This window comes from Spermophilus citellus (genome assembly GCF_964194105.1).
Source record: "Spermophilus citellus genome assembly, chromosome: 4".
NCBI lineage: Eukaryota > Metazoa > Chordata > Mammalia > Rodentia > Sciuridae > Spermophilus > Spermophilus citellus.
Window position 1 is genome coordinate 184252771 of NC_138185.1, and position 20733 is coordinate 184273503.

Here is a 20733-nt window from a genome sequence, read left to right on the forward strand (position 1 = left end):
ACCTTGGCACATTCAAACCCTGCCTTTGTGCAGACTCGTGGTGGAATGTTTTGATCTAGTGATGTGCTGCTTTCTCTACATTGAGCACAATTTAGTACAAATACTTCTGAGTGCTCTGATTTTATGGGAAATACACACTATAAGAGTTGAAGTAACTTGGATTCTTTTGCTTGAGAAAAGGAAAACTATTTTTAAGCATATAAATGAGGCAATGAAGAATGAATAAAAGGAAATGAGCTTACACTGCCGTAGTTAAAAAGAAAGATGATGTCCTTACAGTGCTGATGTTTTAAAAATTCTGTAAGGTTTTGCAGGCTTCTGTAGAGGTTTTTAAAAATCAGAGAGATTAGTGATGTTGAACATTCATTTTCATGTACCTGTTGATTATTTATATGTCTTTTGAGAAATGTGTTATTAGCTCATTTGTCCATTTTTAAATAAGATTGCTTGTTTTTTTAATCACTGAATTCCATATGTATTTTGTATATTACCAGATATATAGTATGCAAATATCTCCCCCCATTCTGTAGGTTGTCTCTTGATTCTATTGTGTCCTTTGTTGTGCAGGAGTTGTTTAGTTTGCAATAATTCCATTTATATACTTTTGCCTTTTTTTTTCCCTCTGTGCTTTTGGAGTCTTGTTAAAAAAAAAAAATCCTTGCCCATTCCAACATCCTACAGCCTTTGTCCTACGTTTTCTTCTGGTAGTTTCATAGTTTATGGTCTTACATTTAAGTCTAATCTATTTTGAGTTGATTTATATATATATATATATATATATATATATATATATATATATATATATATATAAAGATAAAGGTCTAGTTTTATTCTTCTGTATGTGAATAACCAATTTTCCCAGCACTATTTATTGATAAGACTGTCCTTTCTCCCAGTACATGCGTTTAGCATCTCTGCTGAAAATCAGTTGGCTGTAGATTCATAGGTTTACTTCTAGACTCTGTATTCTATTCCACTAGTCTATGTGTGTGTCTGCCATGATGTTTTTTTAAAAATATATATCTATATATCTATCTCTATAAAAATAAATAAATAAATAAACAAAATAAATATTTATTTACTTTTATGTGAGGCTGAGGATCTAACCCAGTGCCTCACATGTGTGACACAAGCACTCTGCCACTGAGCCACAACCCCAGCCAATGCCATGCTGTTTTGATTATTATGGCTTTGTAGTATATTTTGAAGTCAGGTAGTGTAATGTTTCCTTCTTTCTTCTTTTTGCTTAAGATTACTTTAGATATTTGGGATTGTTTTTGTGGTTCCATATGAATTTTAAGGCAATGCAAAGTAAAATCACATTGAGATTCCACCTTGCACCTGTTAGACAAAAAGACAAAAAGTAAATGGTACTGGAAAGAGCATAGAGAAGGAGAATCTTTACACATTGTTGGTGAGAACGTAAATTAGTACAGCCTTAGGGAAAATAGTATGGAAGTTCCTTGAAAAACTGAAAAGAGAATGATCATAAGATCCAGGAGTCCCACTACTGAGTATAAATCCAAAGGAAATGAAATCAGCCTATTGATGAGACCTTCACATTTCCATGTTTACTGCAGCACCATTCACAACAGCCAAGAAATAGAAAAAAACCCTGAATGTCCATGTAAGGGTGAATGGATAAAGAAAATGTGAAACACATGCACATGCTAATGCACGTAGAATACTATTCAGGCATAAATAGTGCAATGTTGTCATTTAAAAAAATAATATGGACGTAAATGACATTATTATGTCAAGTGAAATAAGCCAGTCCAAGAAAGACAAATACATATAATCTAAAAAAGTTGATCTAATAGAAATTGAGAGTAGAATAATAGTTACCAGATGCTGGGGAAAATAAAGGAGAAGGAACAATGAGGAAAGATTGGTGAATGAATACTAAGATATATTCAGGAAAAATGATATTTCTACTGCATAGTCGTAGGATGACTATAGATAATAATATACTATTTAATTTCAAAAAAGCTGAATTTAATGTTTTCATCATAAAGAAATGACAAATATTTGATTGGGATATTATAAAATGTACCTACTTGTATCAAAACATCACATGGTACCCCAATATGTATGACTTTTATGTGCCAATTAAAATAAAAAACAGGCATGTTGCTGGTTAAGTCAGGATAAAAGACTAGACGGGTGTTCCCATGATACCTCTCTTGCCAAGTGAAAGATGCCAATAAAATAAAATGTTCCATGTGTTTTAATATGCCTATAAACTTGTTTTTTACTTGGTATGACCAGATGTAAACAATGCTCCAGTGGCATGCTGTACACACCGGGTCAGAGCACTTATCTATGATATTGTTTCATTGTGTTACTTGTCTGAGTTCTTAATCTCAGACTAACTTTTACATCAGCAATACTGGTCTTCTGTTCCCATAACTAATAACAACACTAAAAAATAAACGAAGGATTAAATCATTATCCCCTTCGTATTTGTGACATCTTGAATTATTCAAAGTGTTAATAAATAGTAGAAGGGATATTGTGCCATGGTTCCCCAAAGTTTCATATTCACTTCAAAGAATTTCAATGGTTTTCATATAATATTTTGACAAATATAAAATAGCAACAACAAAATACCACATATTTCATACTTAAGAATAAGTAGATTTTGTTAATACCAGTGGCATTTACTCACATTTGAAAAATTATACCCATAAAATATGGTATGTTAAGTATCTAGACAGTGTTTAGTATGTATATTTAAGGGTCCCAAGTAAAAGTCAGTATTCTCAGAGATTCGAATCCACATGTTGAAATTAACAACTGGAGCTCATCATTCCTGGATCTGTAGTAACTCCCTGAATACATGAGAAAAACATCTCTTTTTTTAAAGCTTAATTTTCTCATCTGCAAAATAAGGAGATTGGACTAGCTGATCTTTTAGAATGCTTTGAGCTCTAAAGCTTTGATTATATCAGGTCCTTTATTTAGCACCCATACACAGCTGGATTTAAATGTCATATGTGGACTTAAGTGTCAACATGTAGCAATATTAATATGCTTTCTGTGCTAGAGAAGTTGTTTTTATCAAAGATTTATCAGTATTCCTATACATTTATGTTTAGTGACTCCATGATAAATGTTCAACATGTCTACTTTTAATGCTTTCACTAGCATTTCATTTAGTCAATGTCTTAGTCCATTTGGGTTGCTATGACAAAAATTCCATAATCTGAGCAATTTATAGACAGAAACAGATGGAGTCTCTCCAAAGGAGTCTCTCCAAAGGATCCCATAGCAAGTAAGGTAGTGACAGAGTTCAGATTCGGGCTCTCATTAGGAGATGAATTCTGTAAAGCATACTCAAGGAATCTGTTTATGCTGTCTTCACAGCAATGAGTAAGTATTGAAATAATAACTGTAGATGATTTTCTTCTCCAAAATTATCACTTTCTTAATTACTGATGCCATTAAGTCAGTATTTGTCTAGTTTATGTTACTTGAGTATAACTGATTAAGATCATGATGCTGTTGTACCAGGTTTTTTATGCTTTTTAAATGTTGAATGGTACCTTAAAATATTAATTTAATATTAATACTATTATTGCTAATATAAATAATATTTGCAGGAAAAATTTTAGAGTTAATGAGTTAGTAAAATTCTAATAAGTGCTGTTCTTAGTAAATTTCAATAAATTATCATACTGTTTAATTTAAAACTATCCAGTCACGTTTAATGTTTATAGACCTATTTGATATGTTTACTTTTCTTCAGTAATATGATTCTAGATTTATTGTTAGTATTGATTTTAGTCTTTGACCATGTTTTTCCTAAAATGAGTTTTTATATAAAACTAATGTAACTTTATACACAATTATATAATATCAAAATTTCACACACACATCTCTTCTCATTTGGAACTCTCAGTGAATATTTTATGTGGCCATTGGAATATATTTTATTTTTCACTATACTATAGTTATATAGGAAACCTTTTTTTTTTTTCAATTCTAAAACACCGGGGGGTCTAGAAATGAAGAGATTTCTACTTCAAGAAAGAGGATAGCGAATGTTTTAAAAGCAAGTGAGCACCTAACATGCTGGGAAGAGTAGCTTTCTCTTTTTAGGAGCAATAGAGCTATTGTCCAGAATAAATCAGTACCAGTTTAACAAGGGTTTAGTATGTTTGTATTTCAACCACATATAAAAAAAATTATATTGAGTAAGAAACTAAGGAATCCTTTTAAGATGAGATAGGCATGATAAAGGTCCAGGGGGTTAGCAGTTAATGGAAAGGAGAGAAATGGGGTCTAAAACATGCGAAACTTAAACCAGAAAACATCCACAGAGCCAAGTGTACAGTATTGAGGCTTGTGTCACCTCAGCCCTTCCTTCTTTTCATCAGTGTCATTCCTGAGTGAAGTATGAGGATGGAACCACATTGTAGGCCTCCATGAGGGGTTAGTCCCCTTCAAAGTCACTCTTCTGTGTGGAGATTGATGCATTCACAGAAAACAACCCTCCATACCAGTGAAGCAGGCTTTGAATCCTGATTAAGCATTTTCAAATTCAAGGCTGTGAACAGTCTCTTCAAGAAGCATTCCCAGGATTGCTTGGCAGAGTCAGCAGAGGAGGAGCTTCCTAAAAATATACTGAGTAGGAAATGGTTCAGATACAAACTGGAAAGTGCTGCATGAGATAATTAGGGTCAGAAGTAACTAGTCAGAAACTCAGGGTATAAATAGGCTCTTGATTGGCCACTGGATGATGAAGAGGATACCAGATGGGATTCTAGACACAGACACAAATAAGAAGTTGAGACACGCTACTAGTTTTCAAGGTTAAAAGAAAAAAAATCAGAAATTAATTTCAGGGATGGGGCTGCAGCTCAATGGCACAGCGCTCACGTAGCATATGCAAGACCCTGTGTTCAATCCCCAGTACTGCTAAAAAAATTAGAAATTAATTTTATCTTTACATAATCACACAGGAAACAATTAAATGAAACAAGACAACCTGCTTGTTCAGAAATTAATTTCTATGCTAATCTTGAACCCTAAATTTTTGCTAATCCTGTTTCAGTTTAATGACTTTTACAAAAGTGCACACACTTAGCCATTTTTCCAAGTACCACTGTTTAGCAGTTTTCATAGCATACTAATATAGGCCTCATCATTCTTTTTTTTTGTAATTTTTTTTAGTTGTGTTGGATCTTTATTTTATGTATTTACATGTGGTACTGAGAATTGAACCCAATGCCTCACACATGCTAGGCAAGCACTCCACCATTGAGCTACAACTCCAGCGCTAGGCTTTATCATTCTTACACTCATCCTAACAAATAAGAAAGGGCAATCAAACCTGAATACAAATCACACACAAAATTTGGAATGTTTCTTGATACTAACCCTCACCGCCCCACTCAAAATTAAAATTTATACATCAGTTTGGCCAAGTCCAGTTGATCAGAGAACCCTGAAACAAACCTTTGGAATTGTTTCTATGGGCTGAGTGAGAATCCAGCAAATTACCAAATGGTGGATGGACAATTGCTGTCATGATGCCATTGTGTGATCAATGACCACTGAATCATGCAGTAGTCATTTTCCAAAGTAATGGTTAACTCCTTGTGTTATTCAGCTTTCTGTTGATGTGACAAAATATCTAAGAAAATCAGTTTATAAGGAGGAGATTCACTTTGGCTTATGGATTCAATCTGTGGTTGCTTAGCCTCATTACTTTGGGCCTCTGGTGGCACAGTACATCATGGCAGAGAACATGGCAAAGAGAAAGTCTGTCCTGGCAGCTAGGAATCAGAAGGGGGCAGGGAGGCTAGAATCCCAATATTTGCTTCAAGGGCACACCCACAATGAACTAACTCTCTTCCACTAGGCCCAACCTTCTGAAGTTTCACCACCTCTCAACAGTGCCATAAGCTGGTAACTGAGCCTTTGGGGGATCATTTAAAATCCAAACCATAATACCACTTACATAGTCACTTTGAAAAGAACAAGTAAAATGAGTATAACTTTAATGTGGACTCAGAAAGCAGCTAGGGACTTCTAAACCATCTTTATTCCTCTAGATTAAAATTACTTTTGACACCTAAGAAAGGAATAATTGGCTTATTTTGTCAGTTGTTCACTGACCCATTCATTTAGCCAACAGTCACTGAGTGCTGGATGTTGTGCTTGGTACTGGAGACATGTGTTGAATGTAGGAGACAAACAGAAAAACAATGCCAAGCTACAGTGATACTCATGAGAGACCAACACTGTCCCCTGGGAGTGGAGGTATACTGAAGAAGGCTTCCTCAAGGGGGTGATGGTGCTCAGAGTCTAAAGGATCAGAACGGGTTGTCATGATTAACAGGTAAGGGTCAAGAAATGGGCACTTGGGCCTGGGTGTGGGAGACTTTTATTTGAATTTTGATTTGATTTAATCTCATCTGTTTTCATCACCCATCATTATCTTCAAAATTAAAGGAAAAAAGAAAAAAAACTCATTGGGAATCATTTAGAAAGACAGATGACTGATGGTTACACTAGATTACAACTCAGAGTTTTATTGCTTTAAACCAGAGAAAAGAATTTGTGGTCTCCGAGTACCGATTTCCACTTTAAAAATTTCTGATTTTTGAAGCTATAGCATAAGCTTACCTATAAATGTGATAAAGAAGGTTAACTTTCATTTGTGACCACAGCAGACAGGATAGGTTTAGGGGGTGAGGGGGTACAGAGAGAATACATGAAAAGTACAAGAGGTATAGCTCATAATTTAAGCCATTGTCCAATAATTTTCCAAAACTCTACTGCCTTGGTTACTCAACCCCCTTTGAAAATTATTTGTAACTTCATATTTGAGAGGTTATAATATACTTTTATTTTTTTGAAATCTCCATGACCTTTTAATGATATAATGTAGAGAGGTATGGTAGTATATGCCTATAATCCCAGTGACTCAGGAGGCTGAGACAAGAGGATTGCAAGTTCAAGGTTACTCTGGCAATTTAGCAGACCAAGTCTCATAAAGAAAATTAAAAGGGTTAGGGATGTATCTCATGGTAGAGGGACCCTGAGTTCAATTACCAGTACTGAAAAAGTGTGTGTGGTGTGTGTGTGTGTGTGTGTGTATGTATGTGTGTGTGTGTGTGTGTATGTGTATGTGTGTGTGTGTGTGTGTGTATATATATATATATTCAAAATATGATCCAAGTTGGGTATGGTAGTGCATACCTATAATACTAGCAATTTGGAAGGTTGAGGCACAAGAATCAAAATTTCAAGGCCAGCTTCAGCAACTTTGTGAAACCCTGTCTCAAAAAATAAAAAGGACTAGGGATATAGCTCAGAGGTGAAGTGCTCCTGGGTTCAATCCCCAGTACCAAAAAAACAAAACATGATCAATGGGATTGTATCCTAAATTTCTCATTTTCAGCACTTAAAGATTCAATTAAAAATTTAGAATCCTTAGATGCCTCCCTTTCTCTAACACAAAGGAAATAATGGAAGCATTTGTTCCCCTTCCAAAACCAAAAAAAAAAAAAAAAAAACAACAACAACAAAATACCATATGGTAATAATGCATATTAAATTTAGCATCAATCATTTGGTGGGATTCAATAGAATCAGATTGTAATTGTCTAATCTACTGAGAAGGACTTTGTTTCATTTTTGCCTGTCCCTTCAAATCCATGTTATGGGATAATTTTTAAGTGAATATTTAATTTAAATCATTAAACTCCTTCAATGTGGCATATGATAGAATACATATAAAACTTAAACTAAATTTATCTTTAAAACAAATCTTGTTCTGAGGAAACCCCAAATATTTAGACATTATTAAACTTTGTGATTGAATTAACAAAATGGGCTTGATCACTCCTTTGTTTCCCTTCTGTTTGAGAAGCTTTTTTTTTAATATTTATTTTTTAGCTTTAGGTGGACACAATATCTTTATTTTATTTTTATGTGGTGCTGAGGATCGAACCCAGTGCCTCACGTATGCCAGGCGAGCGCGCTACTACTTGAGCCATATCCCCAGCCCGAGAAGCTTTTTTTTTTAATATTTATTTTTTAGTTGTAGTTGGACTCAATATCTTCATTTCTTTATTTTTATATGGTGCTGAGGATCGAACCCAGGGCCTTGCACATGCTACGCGAGTGCTCTTCTGCTAAGCCACAACCCCAGCCCAAGAAGCTTTTGCTCTTCATAATGACATCTCAATGTATGTGAAATGATCTACAAGACAGTAAGTGAAAAGTATGTTGATAAATAATATACATAGCTGGAGATTATATCTAGAAATGTGTACATATATTTTTAAATTTAATATACAGGAAAAGGTTTGGAAGGATGTAGCAGAACATGGATGGATTACAAAGAAATGAGATAGGGAACAGCAAAAGGGAATATGATACTTCGTTTTGTATTATGTAAATTTTTATGATTAAAACTTCACACACACACACACACAATCAGAATGCATCAAGGTTTTTTTTTTTTTTAAAGAGAGAGTGAGAGAGGAGAGAGAGAGAGAGAGAGAGAATTTTTAATATTTATTTTCTAGTTCTCGGCGGACACAACATCTTTGTTTGTATGTGGTGCTGAGGCTCGAACCCGGGCCGCACGCATGCCAGGCGAGCGCGCTACCGCTTGAGCCACATCCCCAGCCAGAATGTATCAATTGTTAACCAAGAGCAAAGAATAAGAATAACAACCAGAAGCCTAAAAGAAAAAGAAAGTTAGGGTCCAAAGCACACATTAAGGAAGGGGTACTTGAGAAGGCTGAAACTATCTTAGTACCAGCTGCTTCTTTTCCTGATATCAGATGAAATATTTTCAAACAGGGAATTATGTAACCCCAAAGCACAACATCTCTGATTTGTATACACTGTAACTTTACAGTATACAGATTGCATCATTTTGTACTATGTGTCAAACATGTCACTAAAAAGGCATCAAACATATGCATTTTACTTGTGATAAATCTTTTTGACTAGGTCACAGAACAAGTAGATTGCAGACAGCAAAGTTTTCTAAGTGCATAGAAGAGAACTGAAACATGGTGGCACTCCTCACATTTTGCAGAGATAAATGACACATGCCATCAAACTCACAGCCCCATCTCACATTTGCTACATTTTTGACAAGCAATTTTCATTCAGTAATGCTTGTTCATATATAGAGGCATAAAACAAAAAGGGTATATATCAGTTTTCATTCAAAACTATAAAGTAGTATTCAAATATGTTTTGTAATGCTATAATTTCTTAGAATTATTATGATAAAACATAAATAATTAAAATAACTTGAATGATATAGGGATTTTATCCATGATATTCAGCTTTTCCTAGTACTTAATACTTTCCTTTCTTCTCTCTCTCTCCTCCTTTCCTTTTCTTTTTTCCCCTACCCCACATGTCTGTCTGCCTGCCTTCCATAAATATGTATTAAATATCTATTATGTGTCAAGCAGTGTGCCGGGTGCCAGGAATCCAAAACCAAGCATGGCACAAATCCCTGCCTTGGATGAGCTTGCATTATAAGTGGAGTAAACCCATATGTAAACAAATGAACCTAAGTAAAACATGGTGTCATAAACAACATTCCAATGAGAAACAAAATAAAATTTAATGGGCATCTACTAAGCACTACATTACATTTTTTATGTATATTTTTCACTTAACCTTCACATTTAAACCTTCAACAAAGGCTCAGCATAGGTATTTTTATCTTCCTTTTGCAAAATAAAAATTTACTATGTAGGAAAAGGCTTGGAAGAATGCATAGCATGAATTTCAGAAAAAAATAGTTTTAAATTTTTTTCAAAGTGCTTAAGAAATAATCAGCAGAGCTATTAGGATGGTAAATTATAAACTAGGTTGGATGAACTGACTTAATACTTAAAACTCTTGGTATCAATTGCCAAAGCTCACTTTTAAATAGATGGAAAAAAGGAAGTTGATATAGTTCATTACAATGAAATACAATGTTTGTTTTTGATAATTGAGTTTTGAATTTCAAGTATAAGAAGAAAAATCTCATTTCAGTAACATTTAACTCAGAATAGAAAAGAATTGATAATTGGATAACTGAATTTCATTAAAACAAAAGTTTTGACATTACATATAGCATTTGGAGGACTCTAGAAATGCTACTGAATGACTTATCTGACCTCTGTTTTACCAGATTTTTAAAAATTCACAGCTCATATGCATTCTTAAAATTAGACATAATTTTTCTCCCCTTTTTTTGGGGAAGAGCAGTATTGGTATAATTTCTACAGCCAAGAAATATCTAGAGGCATTAAAGCCTTGTAATTTTTGCATGTTGTATCTTATAAGATTGGCAGGGGTTGGGGGGTCACTGACATTTTATAGCTGGTGAAACTGAAGCTCTATAAGTATTAACTAAAGGGTGACAGAAAGGATAGTTAATGAGCCTTCCTCATAAATACTGCATAGTTTAACATTTTCTCTTTGCTAATGAAGATGAAAGGTAGCTTTCCTTTCCTTCTTCCCTTTCAACAAACATATTAGATACCTATTGTGTTCTGGGCTTTGGGCTAGATAGTACAGATGCAAAACTGAAGTATCTTACAGATTAACAAAGACCTATAAGAGATTATTATAACGGAGATACTACTGAACACTTTCTACAGTTACCATGTTCCAAGTACTATACTATGTGCTTTATGTGGATTATCTCATTTAATACTTAAAACAACTCCATCAGGTAAGTACTAATATTGCCTTCATTTTTCAAATAAAGACAGCAATACAAGTTAAGTATTTGTCCAAGATCACACATCTAGAAATTGGCATTGTTGGTGTGTTTGTATTTTAATTATCACATAATGCTGTTATGATAGAGATGTAAACAAAGAATTATGGGAGCCAAAAAGACATAAAGGGGTGTGATTGACTTGGTTTCAGGCAATCCAGAGATATTTAAAAAAAATTTTTTTGTAGTTGTAGATGGACAGCATACTTTTATTTTATTTGTTTATTTTCATGTGGTGTTGAGGGTCGAGCCCAGTGCCTCATACATGCTAGCCAAGCACTCTGCTGCTGAACTACAGCCCCAATCCAGAGATGTTTCATAGAAAAGTTAATATTTGAGCTTTGCCTTGAAAGAAGAAATAGTGGATATTCATTGTGTGGAAAAGAGAGGAAGGCCATTCTAGGCTGACAACACACACACACACACAAAATGCACACACAAAAAAATGCACACACACACACGCGCGCACACACACACACAAAGGCATGGCAAAGTTGAAGAAACAATTCAGGATCAGCAAGAAAGGAGTCCCAGATCTAAAGCTAGATGAGGAAGTTTTGCATCCTTCAACAAGGAGCTTACACTTTGCTCTGTAGGCTGCAGAAAATTAAGAAACAAGTAGAGTAAATTGTGTGTGTGTGCATGTGTGCGTGTGTGTGTGTGTGTGTAAGATAATGCTTATGACAATGTAGAGAGCAGGCTGGTGTACAAAATCTACATGTAGCTACAACAGTCTAAAGAGAAAGAAGGGGCTGCCCTGAGACTCAAGTTTTGGAGATGTCCAGCTATCAGGCTGCCTATATTATGCAGGACGCTGAGAGGGTAAGACAGACCATGCTACAGGGAAGGAATTATGTTCATATCTCATGTATGTGTAATTACATACACATCTATACATACATGCAAAGATATATTATCTCAGTTGACCCTCAAAACATTTCTCAAAAGTTATATTTCTTTCTACTTTGCAGAGGAGAACCCTGATTGCTAAGGAAGTTATCCAAGGTCACATGGGTGATCACTAGCAGAGATGGAATTCAAACCATCCAAGTCTGTCTTCCTCCAAAGTCCATGGCCTTTCCACAGAAGACACACTCAAGGACGCTACAATCCATTCATTCCAGTTTGCTTTCACTGGATTTAAATAAAGTACCTTCAAGAGCCAAAATGTTAAAAGAGCAAACAGACATGATAAAATAAGGATCACAAAATAGATCTACAAAATCAGGGCTAGCTTTTTTTTTTTTTTTTAATGCTCTGTATTTCGCCTTTTATGGCATACTGCCATTTTCCTAAAGGAGAAATTTCTGGAGATGCATATGTACTTTGTATTTGTGATTTTGGAAACAACCCAGAAAACTGATCTGAATAAGAAAAATGTAGTATTAAGGTAAAAATTACACTTAGCTTTACTTAGCAACTTAACTCCCTGAATCCAGGTTATTACCAAAACAATTTTGAGCAGGCTTTATGCATTTACATGTATGCATTCACACACTCAAGCATGTACATGTACTATGTATACACATAGTTTTTATTTAGAGAAATCAGGTTAGGCTGCTGCCTTTAGGACCTGTCTGCAACATCACATTCCTTTGACTAAATGTCCTTGATACCATATTATATCAAGCTTCCTAATGCTGTGGCAATGTGCCATTATACTTTTATTATCATTCATTAACTTTTACAAATGGATTAGATAAGATAATCCACATGGTGCAAGTGCCATATAAATATTAGATGTTGCTGTTTCTGTTTTTATTATTCATCATCATTACTGTTATCATTATTTTCCAATCCAATCAGTCATCAGCATTTAGAAGGTCTAGCAGTAGTAGGAACTTCATATGCCTTCTTCTATCTGAAAAGGGAGTTTTCTTCAGATAATCAGATTTGCTAAACCAAGTCAGTCATTATCCCATAATTTCTCTTTTCTATTTTACCTTTCCTTCCTTCCTTCCTTCCTTCCTTCCTTCCTTCCTTCCTTCCTTCCTTCCTTCCTTCCTTCCTTCCTTCCTTCCTTCCTTTCTCTTTCAACAAACATCTTTTCACCCTAATGTCTAATTTATCCATTTATTCAACAAATTTTTATTAAACACCTCCTCCAAACCACACCTAGTACCAGGTGCAGTGAATGAAAAGACCTGCCCTCGATGAACTGCCATTCAAGTGAATTGGTCTTGCCACACATCTTAGGCAGACAGTCCATCAGGATCTAGGTCTGACAAAGGTGGAGTCAGGAAAAGAAAATACCAGACAGTTGCCACCTCTAACCTGTGCCCTCCTGTCAGAGTCTGGCTACACACCAAAAGAGTTAAGAAATATTTTCCCTCTTGCCACACTCACCTATGTGTGATATTTTGGGTTGTTACCACCTCCAGAGACTTGGAGACTCTCACTTCCTGTGATTGCCTTTATGACTCTCCTTTCCAACCAGTGTCAGGTGTCTGGGATATCAAGCTTTTCATGAGGAAAAATCCCAATCTGAAGAAACTGAGGGCATTTTACAGGACATCTGAGACTCCTGGTTATAGGCTCCACACAGACACCTTCTCCTTGGGTTTGAGCCCAAACTGAGGAGCTCTGCAGTGGAGGAATCCATCCACACCTGGTCTACCTCTGCTGAGCTAGAAACCAGTCAGCAGTGCCTGAAGGGCATGACCAGGGAGACAGTTTGACCTACTTCATACTTGGGTTCTTTCTCCATAGGATCTTAATGAGTTTCCTTAAACTGAATCTTCTTGGTTTTCCTAAAAAGTAGGAAAAGAAACATGATTCAAAATGAATCATTTAGAAATATCCTTTTTTCATACAATGTTGGTTAAAAACACTGCTTTTAAATTAGGGCATTTCAAGTGGATGGCCACTACTTATCCATTGCAAGAGCAGGAAAAGAGACTACCTAAAAAATAGGTAAATTAAACTCTCACAAAACTCAAAACTGCTATTTTGGCCTGTAATTCAGCCTCTTTCCCTGAAACCAAACCTTATGCTGGAAGTAATAACATAAGAGGAAAATGGATGTTTCGAGATGCATTTCTTATTTTCCCTTTCTTTTCCTACTGGAGGTGACTAATGAACAGTGAAATGGCCAAGAGGTAGGCAGGAAGCCACAGAGTATAGGAGGAAGATCAAAGAACAGAAATAATCTACAAATGGCAGCTAAGTCTGAAACAATGTAGAATTCAGTGCATTCTCACTTTACAAGGCAGGGTGAGAGGCCTGGCAATAATAGTTATGTTAGCTTAGGTAATGACAGTAATTAATAGTTGTATGCCTTTTACTATGCCAGGCCTAGTACCTCCCAGGTATTTAAAAAAAATATATATATATATATATATATATATATATATATATTTTTTTTTTATTTATTGTTATGTGGTGCTGAGGATGCTAGGCAAAGTGCTCTACTGCTGGGAGCCCCCCCTTCAGGTATTTTATATATTTTATATCCATTATCTCTCAGCAATCCTGCAAGGGTAGTCTTATACTTATTTTAAAGAAGAAAAATTGGAGGCTCAGAGAGTTAAGCAACTTGTCCAGAACCATATTGCAAGATGGTGGTGTCTGAATTGGAACTCAAACTCTTTGCCCTTCCTTTTCAACACAGGTCTCCTCTGTAAAACACCTCAGACATTACATATTTCTTCATAATACTATAATATTATGAAGAATATATTATAATTATAATATACTATGTATTACAGTATTATGCCAATTTAAAACATTTTAAATAATATTCCAATAAAACACACTGGCGTATGGAATGCAAGCCTTAGTATACATAAACATTACCTAGAGAGTTAACATCATTTTAACATCAGTACTGGGTCTTGAACTCAGGGGCACTTTAGCACTGAGCTAGATACAGCCTTTTAAATTATTTTTTGTTTTGAGGTGGGGTCTCTAAATTGTTAAGGCTGGCCTCAAACTTGTGATTCTCTTGAGTCACCAAGATTTCAGGTGTGTACCACTATACCCAGCAAGTCTATTTAAATTGCATATTCCTGGGTCTTGCCCCTGGATATTAAGGTTTATTAAGTCTGAGGAATGGTCCAGAAATTTAATATTTTTAAAAATATTTGTTTTTTCAGTGCTGGGGTTTGAACCTGGACAGAAATTTACTTTTTTAATAGGCATTGAAGTGATTAATATAAGTGATCACACTTTGAGAAATAATATCAGAGACCTTATCCCAAATTGTCATTTCTAAATTTGCCATTCCCTTGATTTTTTACTTACTTTAAGATATTTAGAGCTATGCCAGTGAGATAGTCAGGTATAGATAAAAAATCACAATACTTTTCGGAGAAATCTTGATTCTAGGTGAAATTTTATTGCTAACAATTTTGGAAAACAAATAATTTCTTTTAATTTTCTGAACTTTATTTCTTCTAATGCAAAATGGAGAGTTTCTAAAATCACACATTTATGATTTTAATGAGCTGGAGAAAGCCACATTTTAAAATGATAGTTTATAAAGCCTAAACATTTCAATGATAAAATGTATGAGCAGAGTCTAATTTCTTTACTAATTTCTAATATTAACTCAAGGTCTCCAAATGTCATGGGTTTGGGGGAAGGGAATGGGAATCCAAAGATGGAAACAGTTATGACTTCAGTTATATCAAGGTTATTCAGTTGTTTGCTTAGCAACCAATTGCTTTAATCAGTTAGTTGTATATGTAGCTAAGAATGTTTCAAGTATATTATAATATTTTAAATCTTAGAAATCACATTATTGTGCAGTCATTTACTCTAATTTTCATTAGCATCTTGAGGTTCAAAATTATTTTGAGTTTTTTTTTCTTTTAAGAAGTAGACATCCCCGAATTTACATTAACATGCTCCTAGATATTAAAAACAAGTTGAGAATTGCTGATTTACATCTCGAATAAAAATGCCCACGGTATGGCATACTGGATGATTAGTGTCCATGGAGACAAATTTAGTAAGTAAAATGAGTTGTACAAATGAAGTCACAATTTACAAATGGGAAGAAAGACCCCTTGCAGAAGAGCTTTGTGGTTCCAACTTTACAAGGAAAATCTTGAAGTGAACTTGTTGCACCTTCAGAAGACTGTTTACTTCCTTGAAATATTCCTCTTTGCTCTGTGACTTAGCAACACCTTCCTAGGAGGCACTAATTTGCTTGCTCAAACACACTAATCTAGCAGCAGAATTTGGCAAAAGAAACAATGAAAAGTTATATTATTATGTGGAAAATCTGAATCATCTAAAACAATTTACTCAATTAATTAACTAAGTTGAAAGGCACTACTTATTACAATGTTGAGGGAGACATTAATTTCATATTTAGATAGTGTGTAATATTTTCTCCAGCATCTTATAGTATAATTTAACAATTCTTATTTAAAGAGGAACTTTTCAACTCAATTGATGCTAGTTTATCCCCAAATCTTTCAATTATACCCCATTCCCAAATGTATCATATTAAGTAAACTCAATATATTCATAATCTTACATAACTTATATTGCATAGTAGAGTCACTTAGGGAAGTATACTGAGATTATTTTTGTATGTTTCATAAGAATAAATACATGTTTTCTATGCATTTACTAGCTATTTCCTTAGAAGATCTTGGAGAGTTCATAAATTGATTTTGACTTCCTTAGTTTATGATCTTGTAGCATCCAAGAAAGATAAAATGTTTTATGCTGCAGTCAAAGAGTTTAATATTGCTTCAGCCTATTTACTTGTATTGTAAGGTAAACTCAGAAGTTAAAATGAAAAATGTTACTTTTTTAGATCAATAATTCAATTTTTAAAATATTCTATACTGGGCTGGGGATGTGGCTCAAGCGGTAGCGCGCTCGCCTCGCATGCGTGCGGCCTGGGTTCGATCCTCAGCACCACATACCAACAAAGATGTTGTGTCTGCCGAGAACTAAAACAAATAAATATTAAAAAATTCTCTCTCTCTCTCTCTCCTCTCTCACTCTCTCTTTAAAAAAAAAATATTCTATACTAACCTTTAATAACATCTGTGAATTCTGTAACACAAAAAGCCAAATAATTGTTTTTTTTTCTGTTTTTTTTTTTTTTTAAATCCAGCTAATAACCTGTAATCTACACACAACTCAAACTGTGAACTTCAGAACTGAACTACTGATGAGCCATCAATGACCAAGTGGGCACCAGGCTATGTAGGTTCCAAGGCTCCTTCTGCCTTCTCACATTCCTGCATCTTCTGAAGTGAAAAAAACAGTTCTAAGAGACTGAAAAGGGCTGGTAGAACTAAGACCTTGCTCTACCAAGACAAAAGAGAAGAGTATGTTCAAAGCAGACCAGGGACTTCTATAATCATGACTTCAGAAGTTATGGCTTGGCCTGCAAATTTTACATTTACTTACCTAATTTCTGGGCCCACTTGTACAACTTTGGAAGATATCATCTTATCAATGCTGAGGGGAAAGAGAGAGAAGAAAATAGGTCCTTGTTGGAAATGTATCTATTTTGTAACTAAACGGTAAATAACTTTTTCTAGAATTGTTCTTTAGGTACTCAGAATTTTGGTAGACTAAATAATTCTGAATAATCATAATTCTAAGTAATTCTGGTGTCTGAGAGGCCAGAAGAAGAAATATCAAAGTAGATGAAAAGAATCATGAAAATGGCAGCTAATGTTTGACATGAATGATTTTGGCTAATCTTCATGGCAGTCCTTTGAGGTAGATATAATTATACATTCTATTTTTCAGATAAGGAAACTGAGGCTCCAAAAAATTAAGCAAATTACCCAAGGATTGGTAGTTGATAATGGCAGGATCAGAATTTAACCCAGGTAGCTGGGTTCCAGATCTGTCATATTTAAACAGCAGGATATGCCACGTTCCAGTAGTGAAGAATAAAAGGAAACTTCTCTTTTGCTTTGACAAGTCCAACTCTACAAAGGTAAGTTTATCTCTGCCTAACTGTCATTAGTTGTCAAGGAAATGAGACATTCCTATCTAAGGTAAGCCACATAAAACATTCAAATAAGATTTGAATAAACTCATGTTTTTATTTATACTATATTGTGCTGCACTAAAGGCAATTTATTACATGCAGTACTTCAGAAACCATACTATTTATTTTGTAATGTGATACCACCATAGAAGACATGCCCAACCTAATCTGTTATTTCTTTCAATAGAAGTTTTTCTAGCATTGAGGACATAAAGTTCAGAGGCAGGGAATTATGGTTCTTGTGAGCACATACCAAGTCCTAGAGCTCCTTGTAAAGGGTTTCGGAAGATGGGAGAACTCTCCATCTAGAATTTATAAGAAGAGGACCTAAGACAGACAGAATTCATGTCTCTTTGGGAAGATCTCACTGCCCTGATGTGCCTGGAAGAAACTTGCTGCCAACTATGAACTGAGAGCTTGTGGTGTTCCAGCAGAACCTTCTCCCTTATACCCCATCTCTCACCTTTAGGGACCAGTGTGTTTCTCAGCCTCAGTACAGATGCTAAGGAATTCCAGGAAGACTGTGTGATTCCTGAGATCTCATGGGAACAGCTAAATGGTACCCACTAGTTTCTTCCCTAACCTTTCTATTCTGAGTTGTGGTGTTCTGTGGGGTTCTGTGCATGCACATGGATCTCAAGCCTTTGGAAAGTGACAACGACCAACTTCTCTTTTAATCAACTTATTCAAAGCTTATGGTCAAAACCGACAAAGAAATTACTGGAAAATACTGGAAAGGCTAAGAAGGTTTTAGTAAGTTATGCAATGTATAAAACTACCTAGAAGTACAAGTACCTTTTCAAAAGGCAGCATTCTCATTTGTAATCACATTCTTATTGTCTAGACACAAGTTCACCCTGTATTTCATGAAACATTTTATTCTTTTCTTATCTGGCAATGGTTATTCTTGAACCTGTGGTCAGATTAGAAGGTTAGGCAGATGGTATTTTCAATTTAAATGGATTTTATGCCATTAAAAGGAATGTTTGCTCTGCCTAAGAAGAGTATTGACTATAAAAGTCACAGGCTCCTCCAGACCATTTCCTGTGGGATTTTCCCACCATCCTTCCAATTAGTCAGTCAAAGTGATGTTTCTCTAAACATGGTCATTTATTTTTCTCTGGAGGGTTGCCTTCTATCCTACCCAAGAAAGATGATCCTGGAAAATAAAGAAAGCTTTCTATCCCCCTCTTCCCAGTTCAATATTTATGATTAATTGCATCCCCTCAATGAATGACAAAAGAAAAAAAAAGCATTCAGTTTCCTTGTTCCTCTCACATAAAAAAGCATTTGTTGCAGTTTGAGTCCCAGCCAACTTCCATTGTTTAGACAATAATTAGTCAAATTATACCAATCACTAGCAATCATAACAGAAATTATATAATTGTAATTTAGACCAATGATCCTGGACTTATGAAAATAGAATATGGGGTATTTAATTGCACAATGTGGCACTACAATTCTATACCTATAAACTCAGGGTTTTTATATTAGTTGATTAATTTACAATGCCCTGGACTTAAACATTTCCAAAATTGACAAAAACTATGTTAAGTTGCACAAAATATCCAAGTAGCATTTTGTCTTTAAAAAGTTGATCCATTACTAATATAAAATAAGACTCTCATGTAAGTAATGACTTCAGATATTTCATAAATGTGAATGAACTTTGCTGCAAACATTTAAATTGAACAGTTTCAGGGGGTCTAATTTAAATTATTGAAGATGAAAACGAACCAACATCTTTTTTAATCAGAGAAATGCTGACTCTGTTCAATACCCACTTGTCAGTTGAATTCACCTTAAGAAACAGAATGAGTTGTGCATACAAAAACAAACCTCCAGTTGGATGCTTCACATCAACAGAACGATGAATAAAAGACTCTTCCAGCACAGTAGGCAAATTTCCCCTTTAATAAGCAGCCAGGAAAAAGCAATATTTCAATGTTTGCTTTCCTTCCTCTGAGGGAGAAGGTTTCACTATGACTTATTTTACTTCCTTTTTATTCTGTCCTATTTTCTTGGCTCTCAGAGTCAGCTCCAGTAGCAACATGACAATACCACTTTGCACTTGCCGAAAGCGCCTTTTCTCTAAAACTCTCAGCTGTAGTCTATGCGAGGAGAGTATAAAACAGGGGAAATGATGCAAACATTGAAGTTCATCCTCTTGTACAAACGTTTTGAGAGACCCAGAATAGTCTTAATTCAGGACTGGGAATAAGGGATACCCCTAAAAAACAAGAACAACAACAACAAAACTCCTCCAAAAATTCATGCTTAGTATCCTGGAGGCCTTTAGCAAAATTGACCATTATCTTGAGAGCTGCCTCACATGTAAAAGAAAGCTGTGCCACTTTCCTTTATGAGGATGTGAAGAGCAACTGGACTGCATTTTCTAAAATAAAACCTGGGGGAAAATCATATTCTTGGAATTCTAAAAATAAGTCTGAAGTGGTACCTAGAAAGTATCAATCTTGAAAGCATGTTTCTGGGATAGGGACACTCGTATTCCTAACTTTTAAGAAAATAAAAAGGCTTGTTTGTCCAGGGAAGAAATATCTCAAAATAAAAAGAAAAATATTTCAAAGTATAATTTTTCAAAAGATTGTTGATGCTCCATCTACATACCTATATATGGGTATATCTATATCTACACAGTATTTTTTTAATGGATGAAAGAGATTTCTTTACAAATATCAGAGTTTTCTGATGTTTATTTAAGGTTATACTCAAAGCAGAGATTTCAGACTTCCCAGACAGCTGGAGAGGGCCTGCATTTCAGAGATCTACTCTCTTTTCTTTGCTCTTAGCATTTATAATGACATTCAAAACTTAGAGCAGTTTTCTTTTCCCATTTTGTCAAAGATGTAAATAATTCATTTCAGAGTTTATTAGCTAATTAGAAGAGTTGGTTTGTGTGAGCTGGAACTTGCTTATCCCAGTTTTTGAATTTAAGGAACCTGAAACAAAATATGCATAGCTACCTATTCCCTTACTAAAAGAA

General features: G+C 34.9%; 1 long non-coding RNA gene across 1 annotated transcript in view; it reads right to left on the reverse strand.

Annotated features, from left to right (window-relative positions):
* Positions 1–12458: 12458 nt before the first annotated feature.
* Positions 12459–20733, reverse strand: part of LOC308648536 — a 119228-nt gene continuing 110953 nt past the window's right edge. Inside the window, exons 2-3 of the long non-coding RNA XR_014021850.1 lie at positions 13106–13509; positions 12459–12620 (exon numbers count right to left, since the gene is read on the reverse strand). This is a non-coding gene — a long non-coding RNA (uncharacterized lncRNA). The remainder of the gene's footprint in view (positions 12621–13105; positions 13510–20733) is intronic.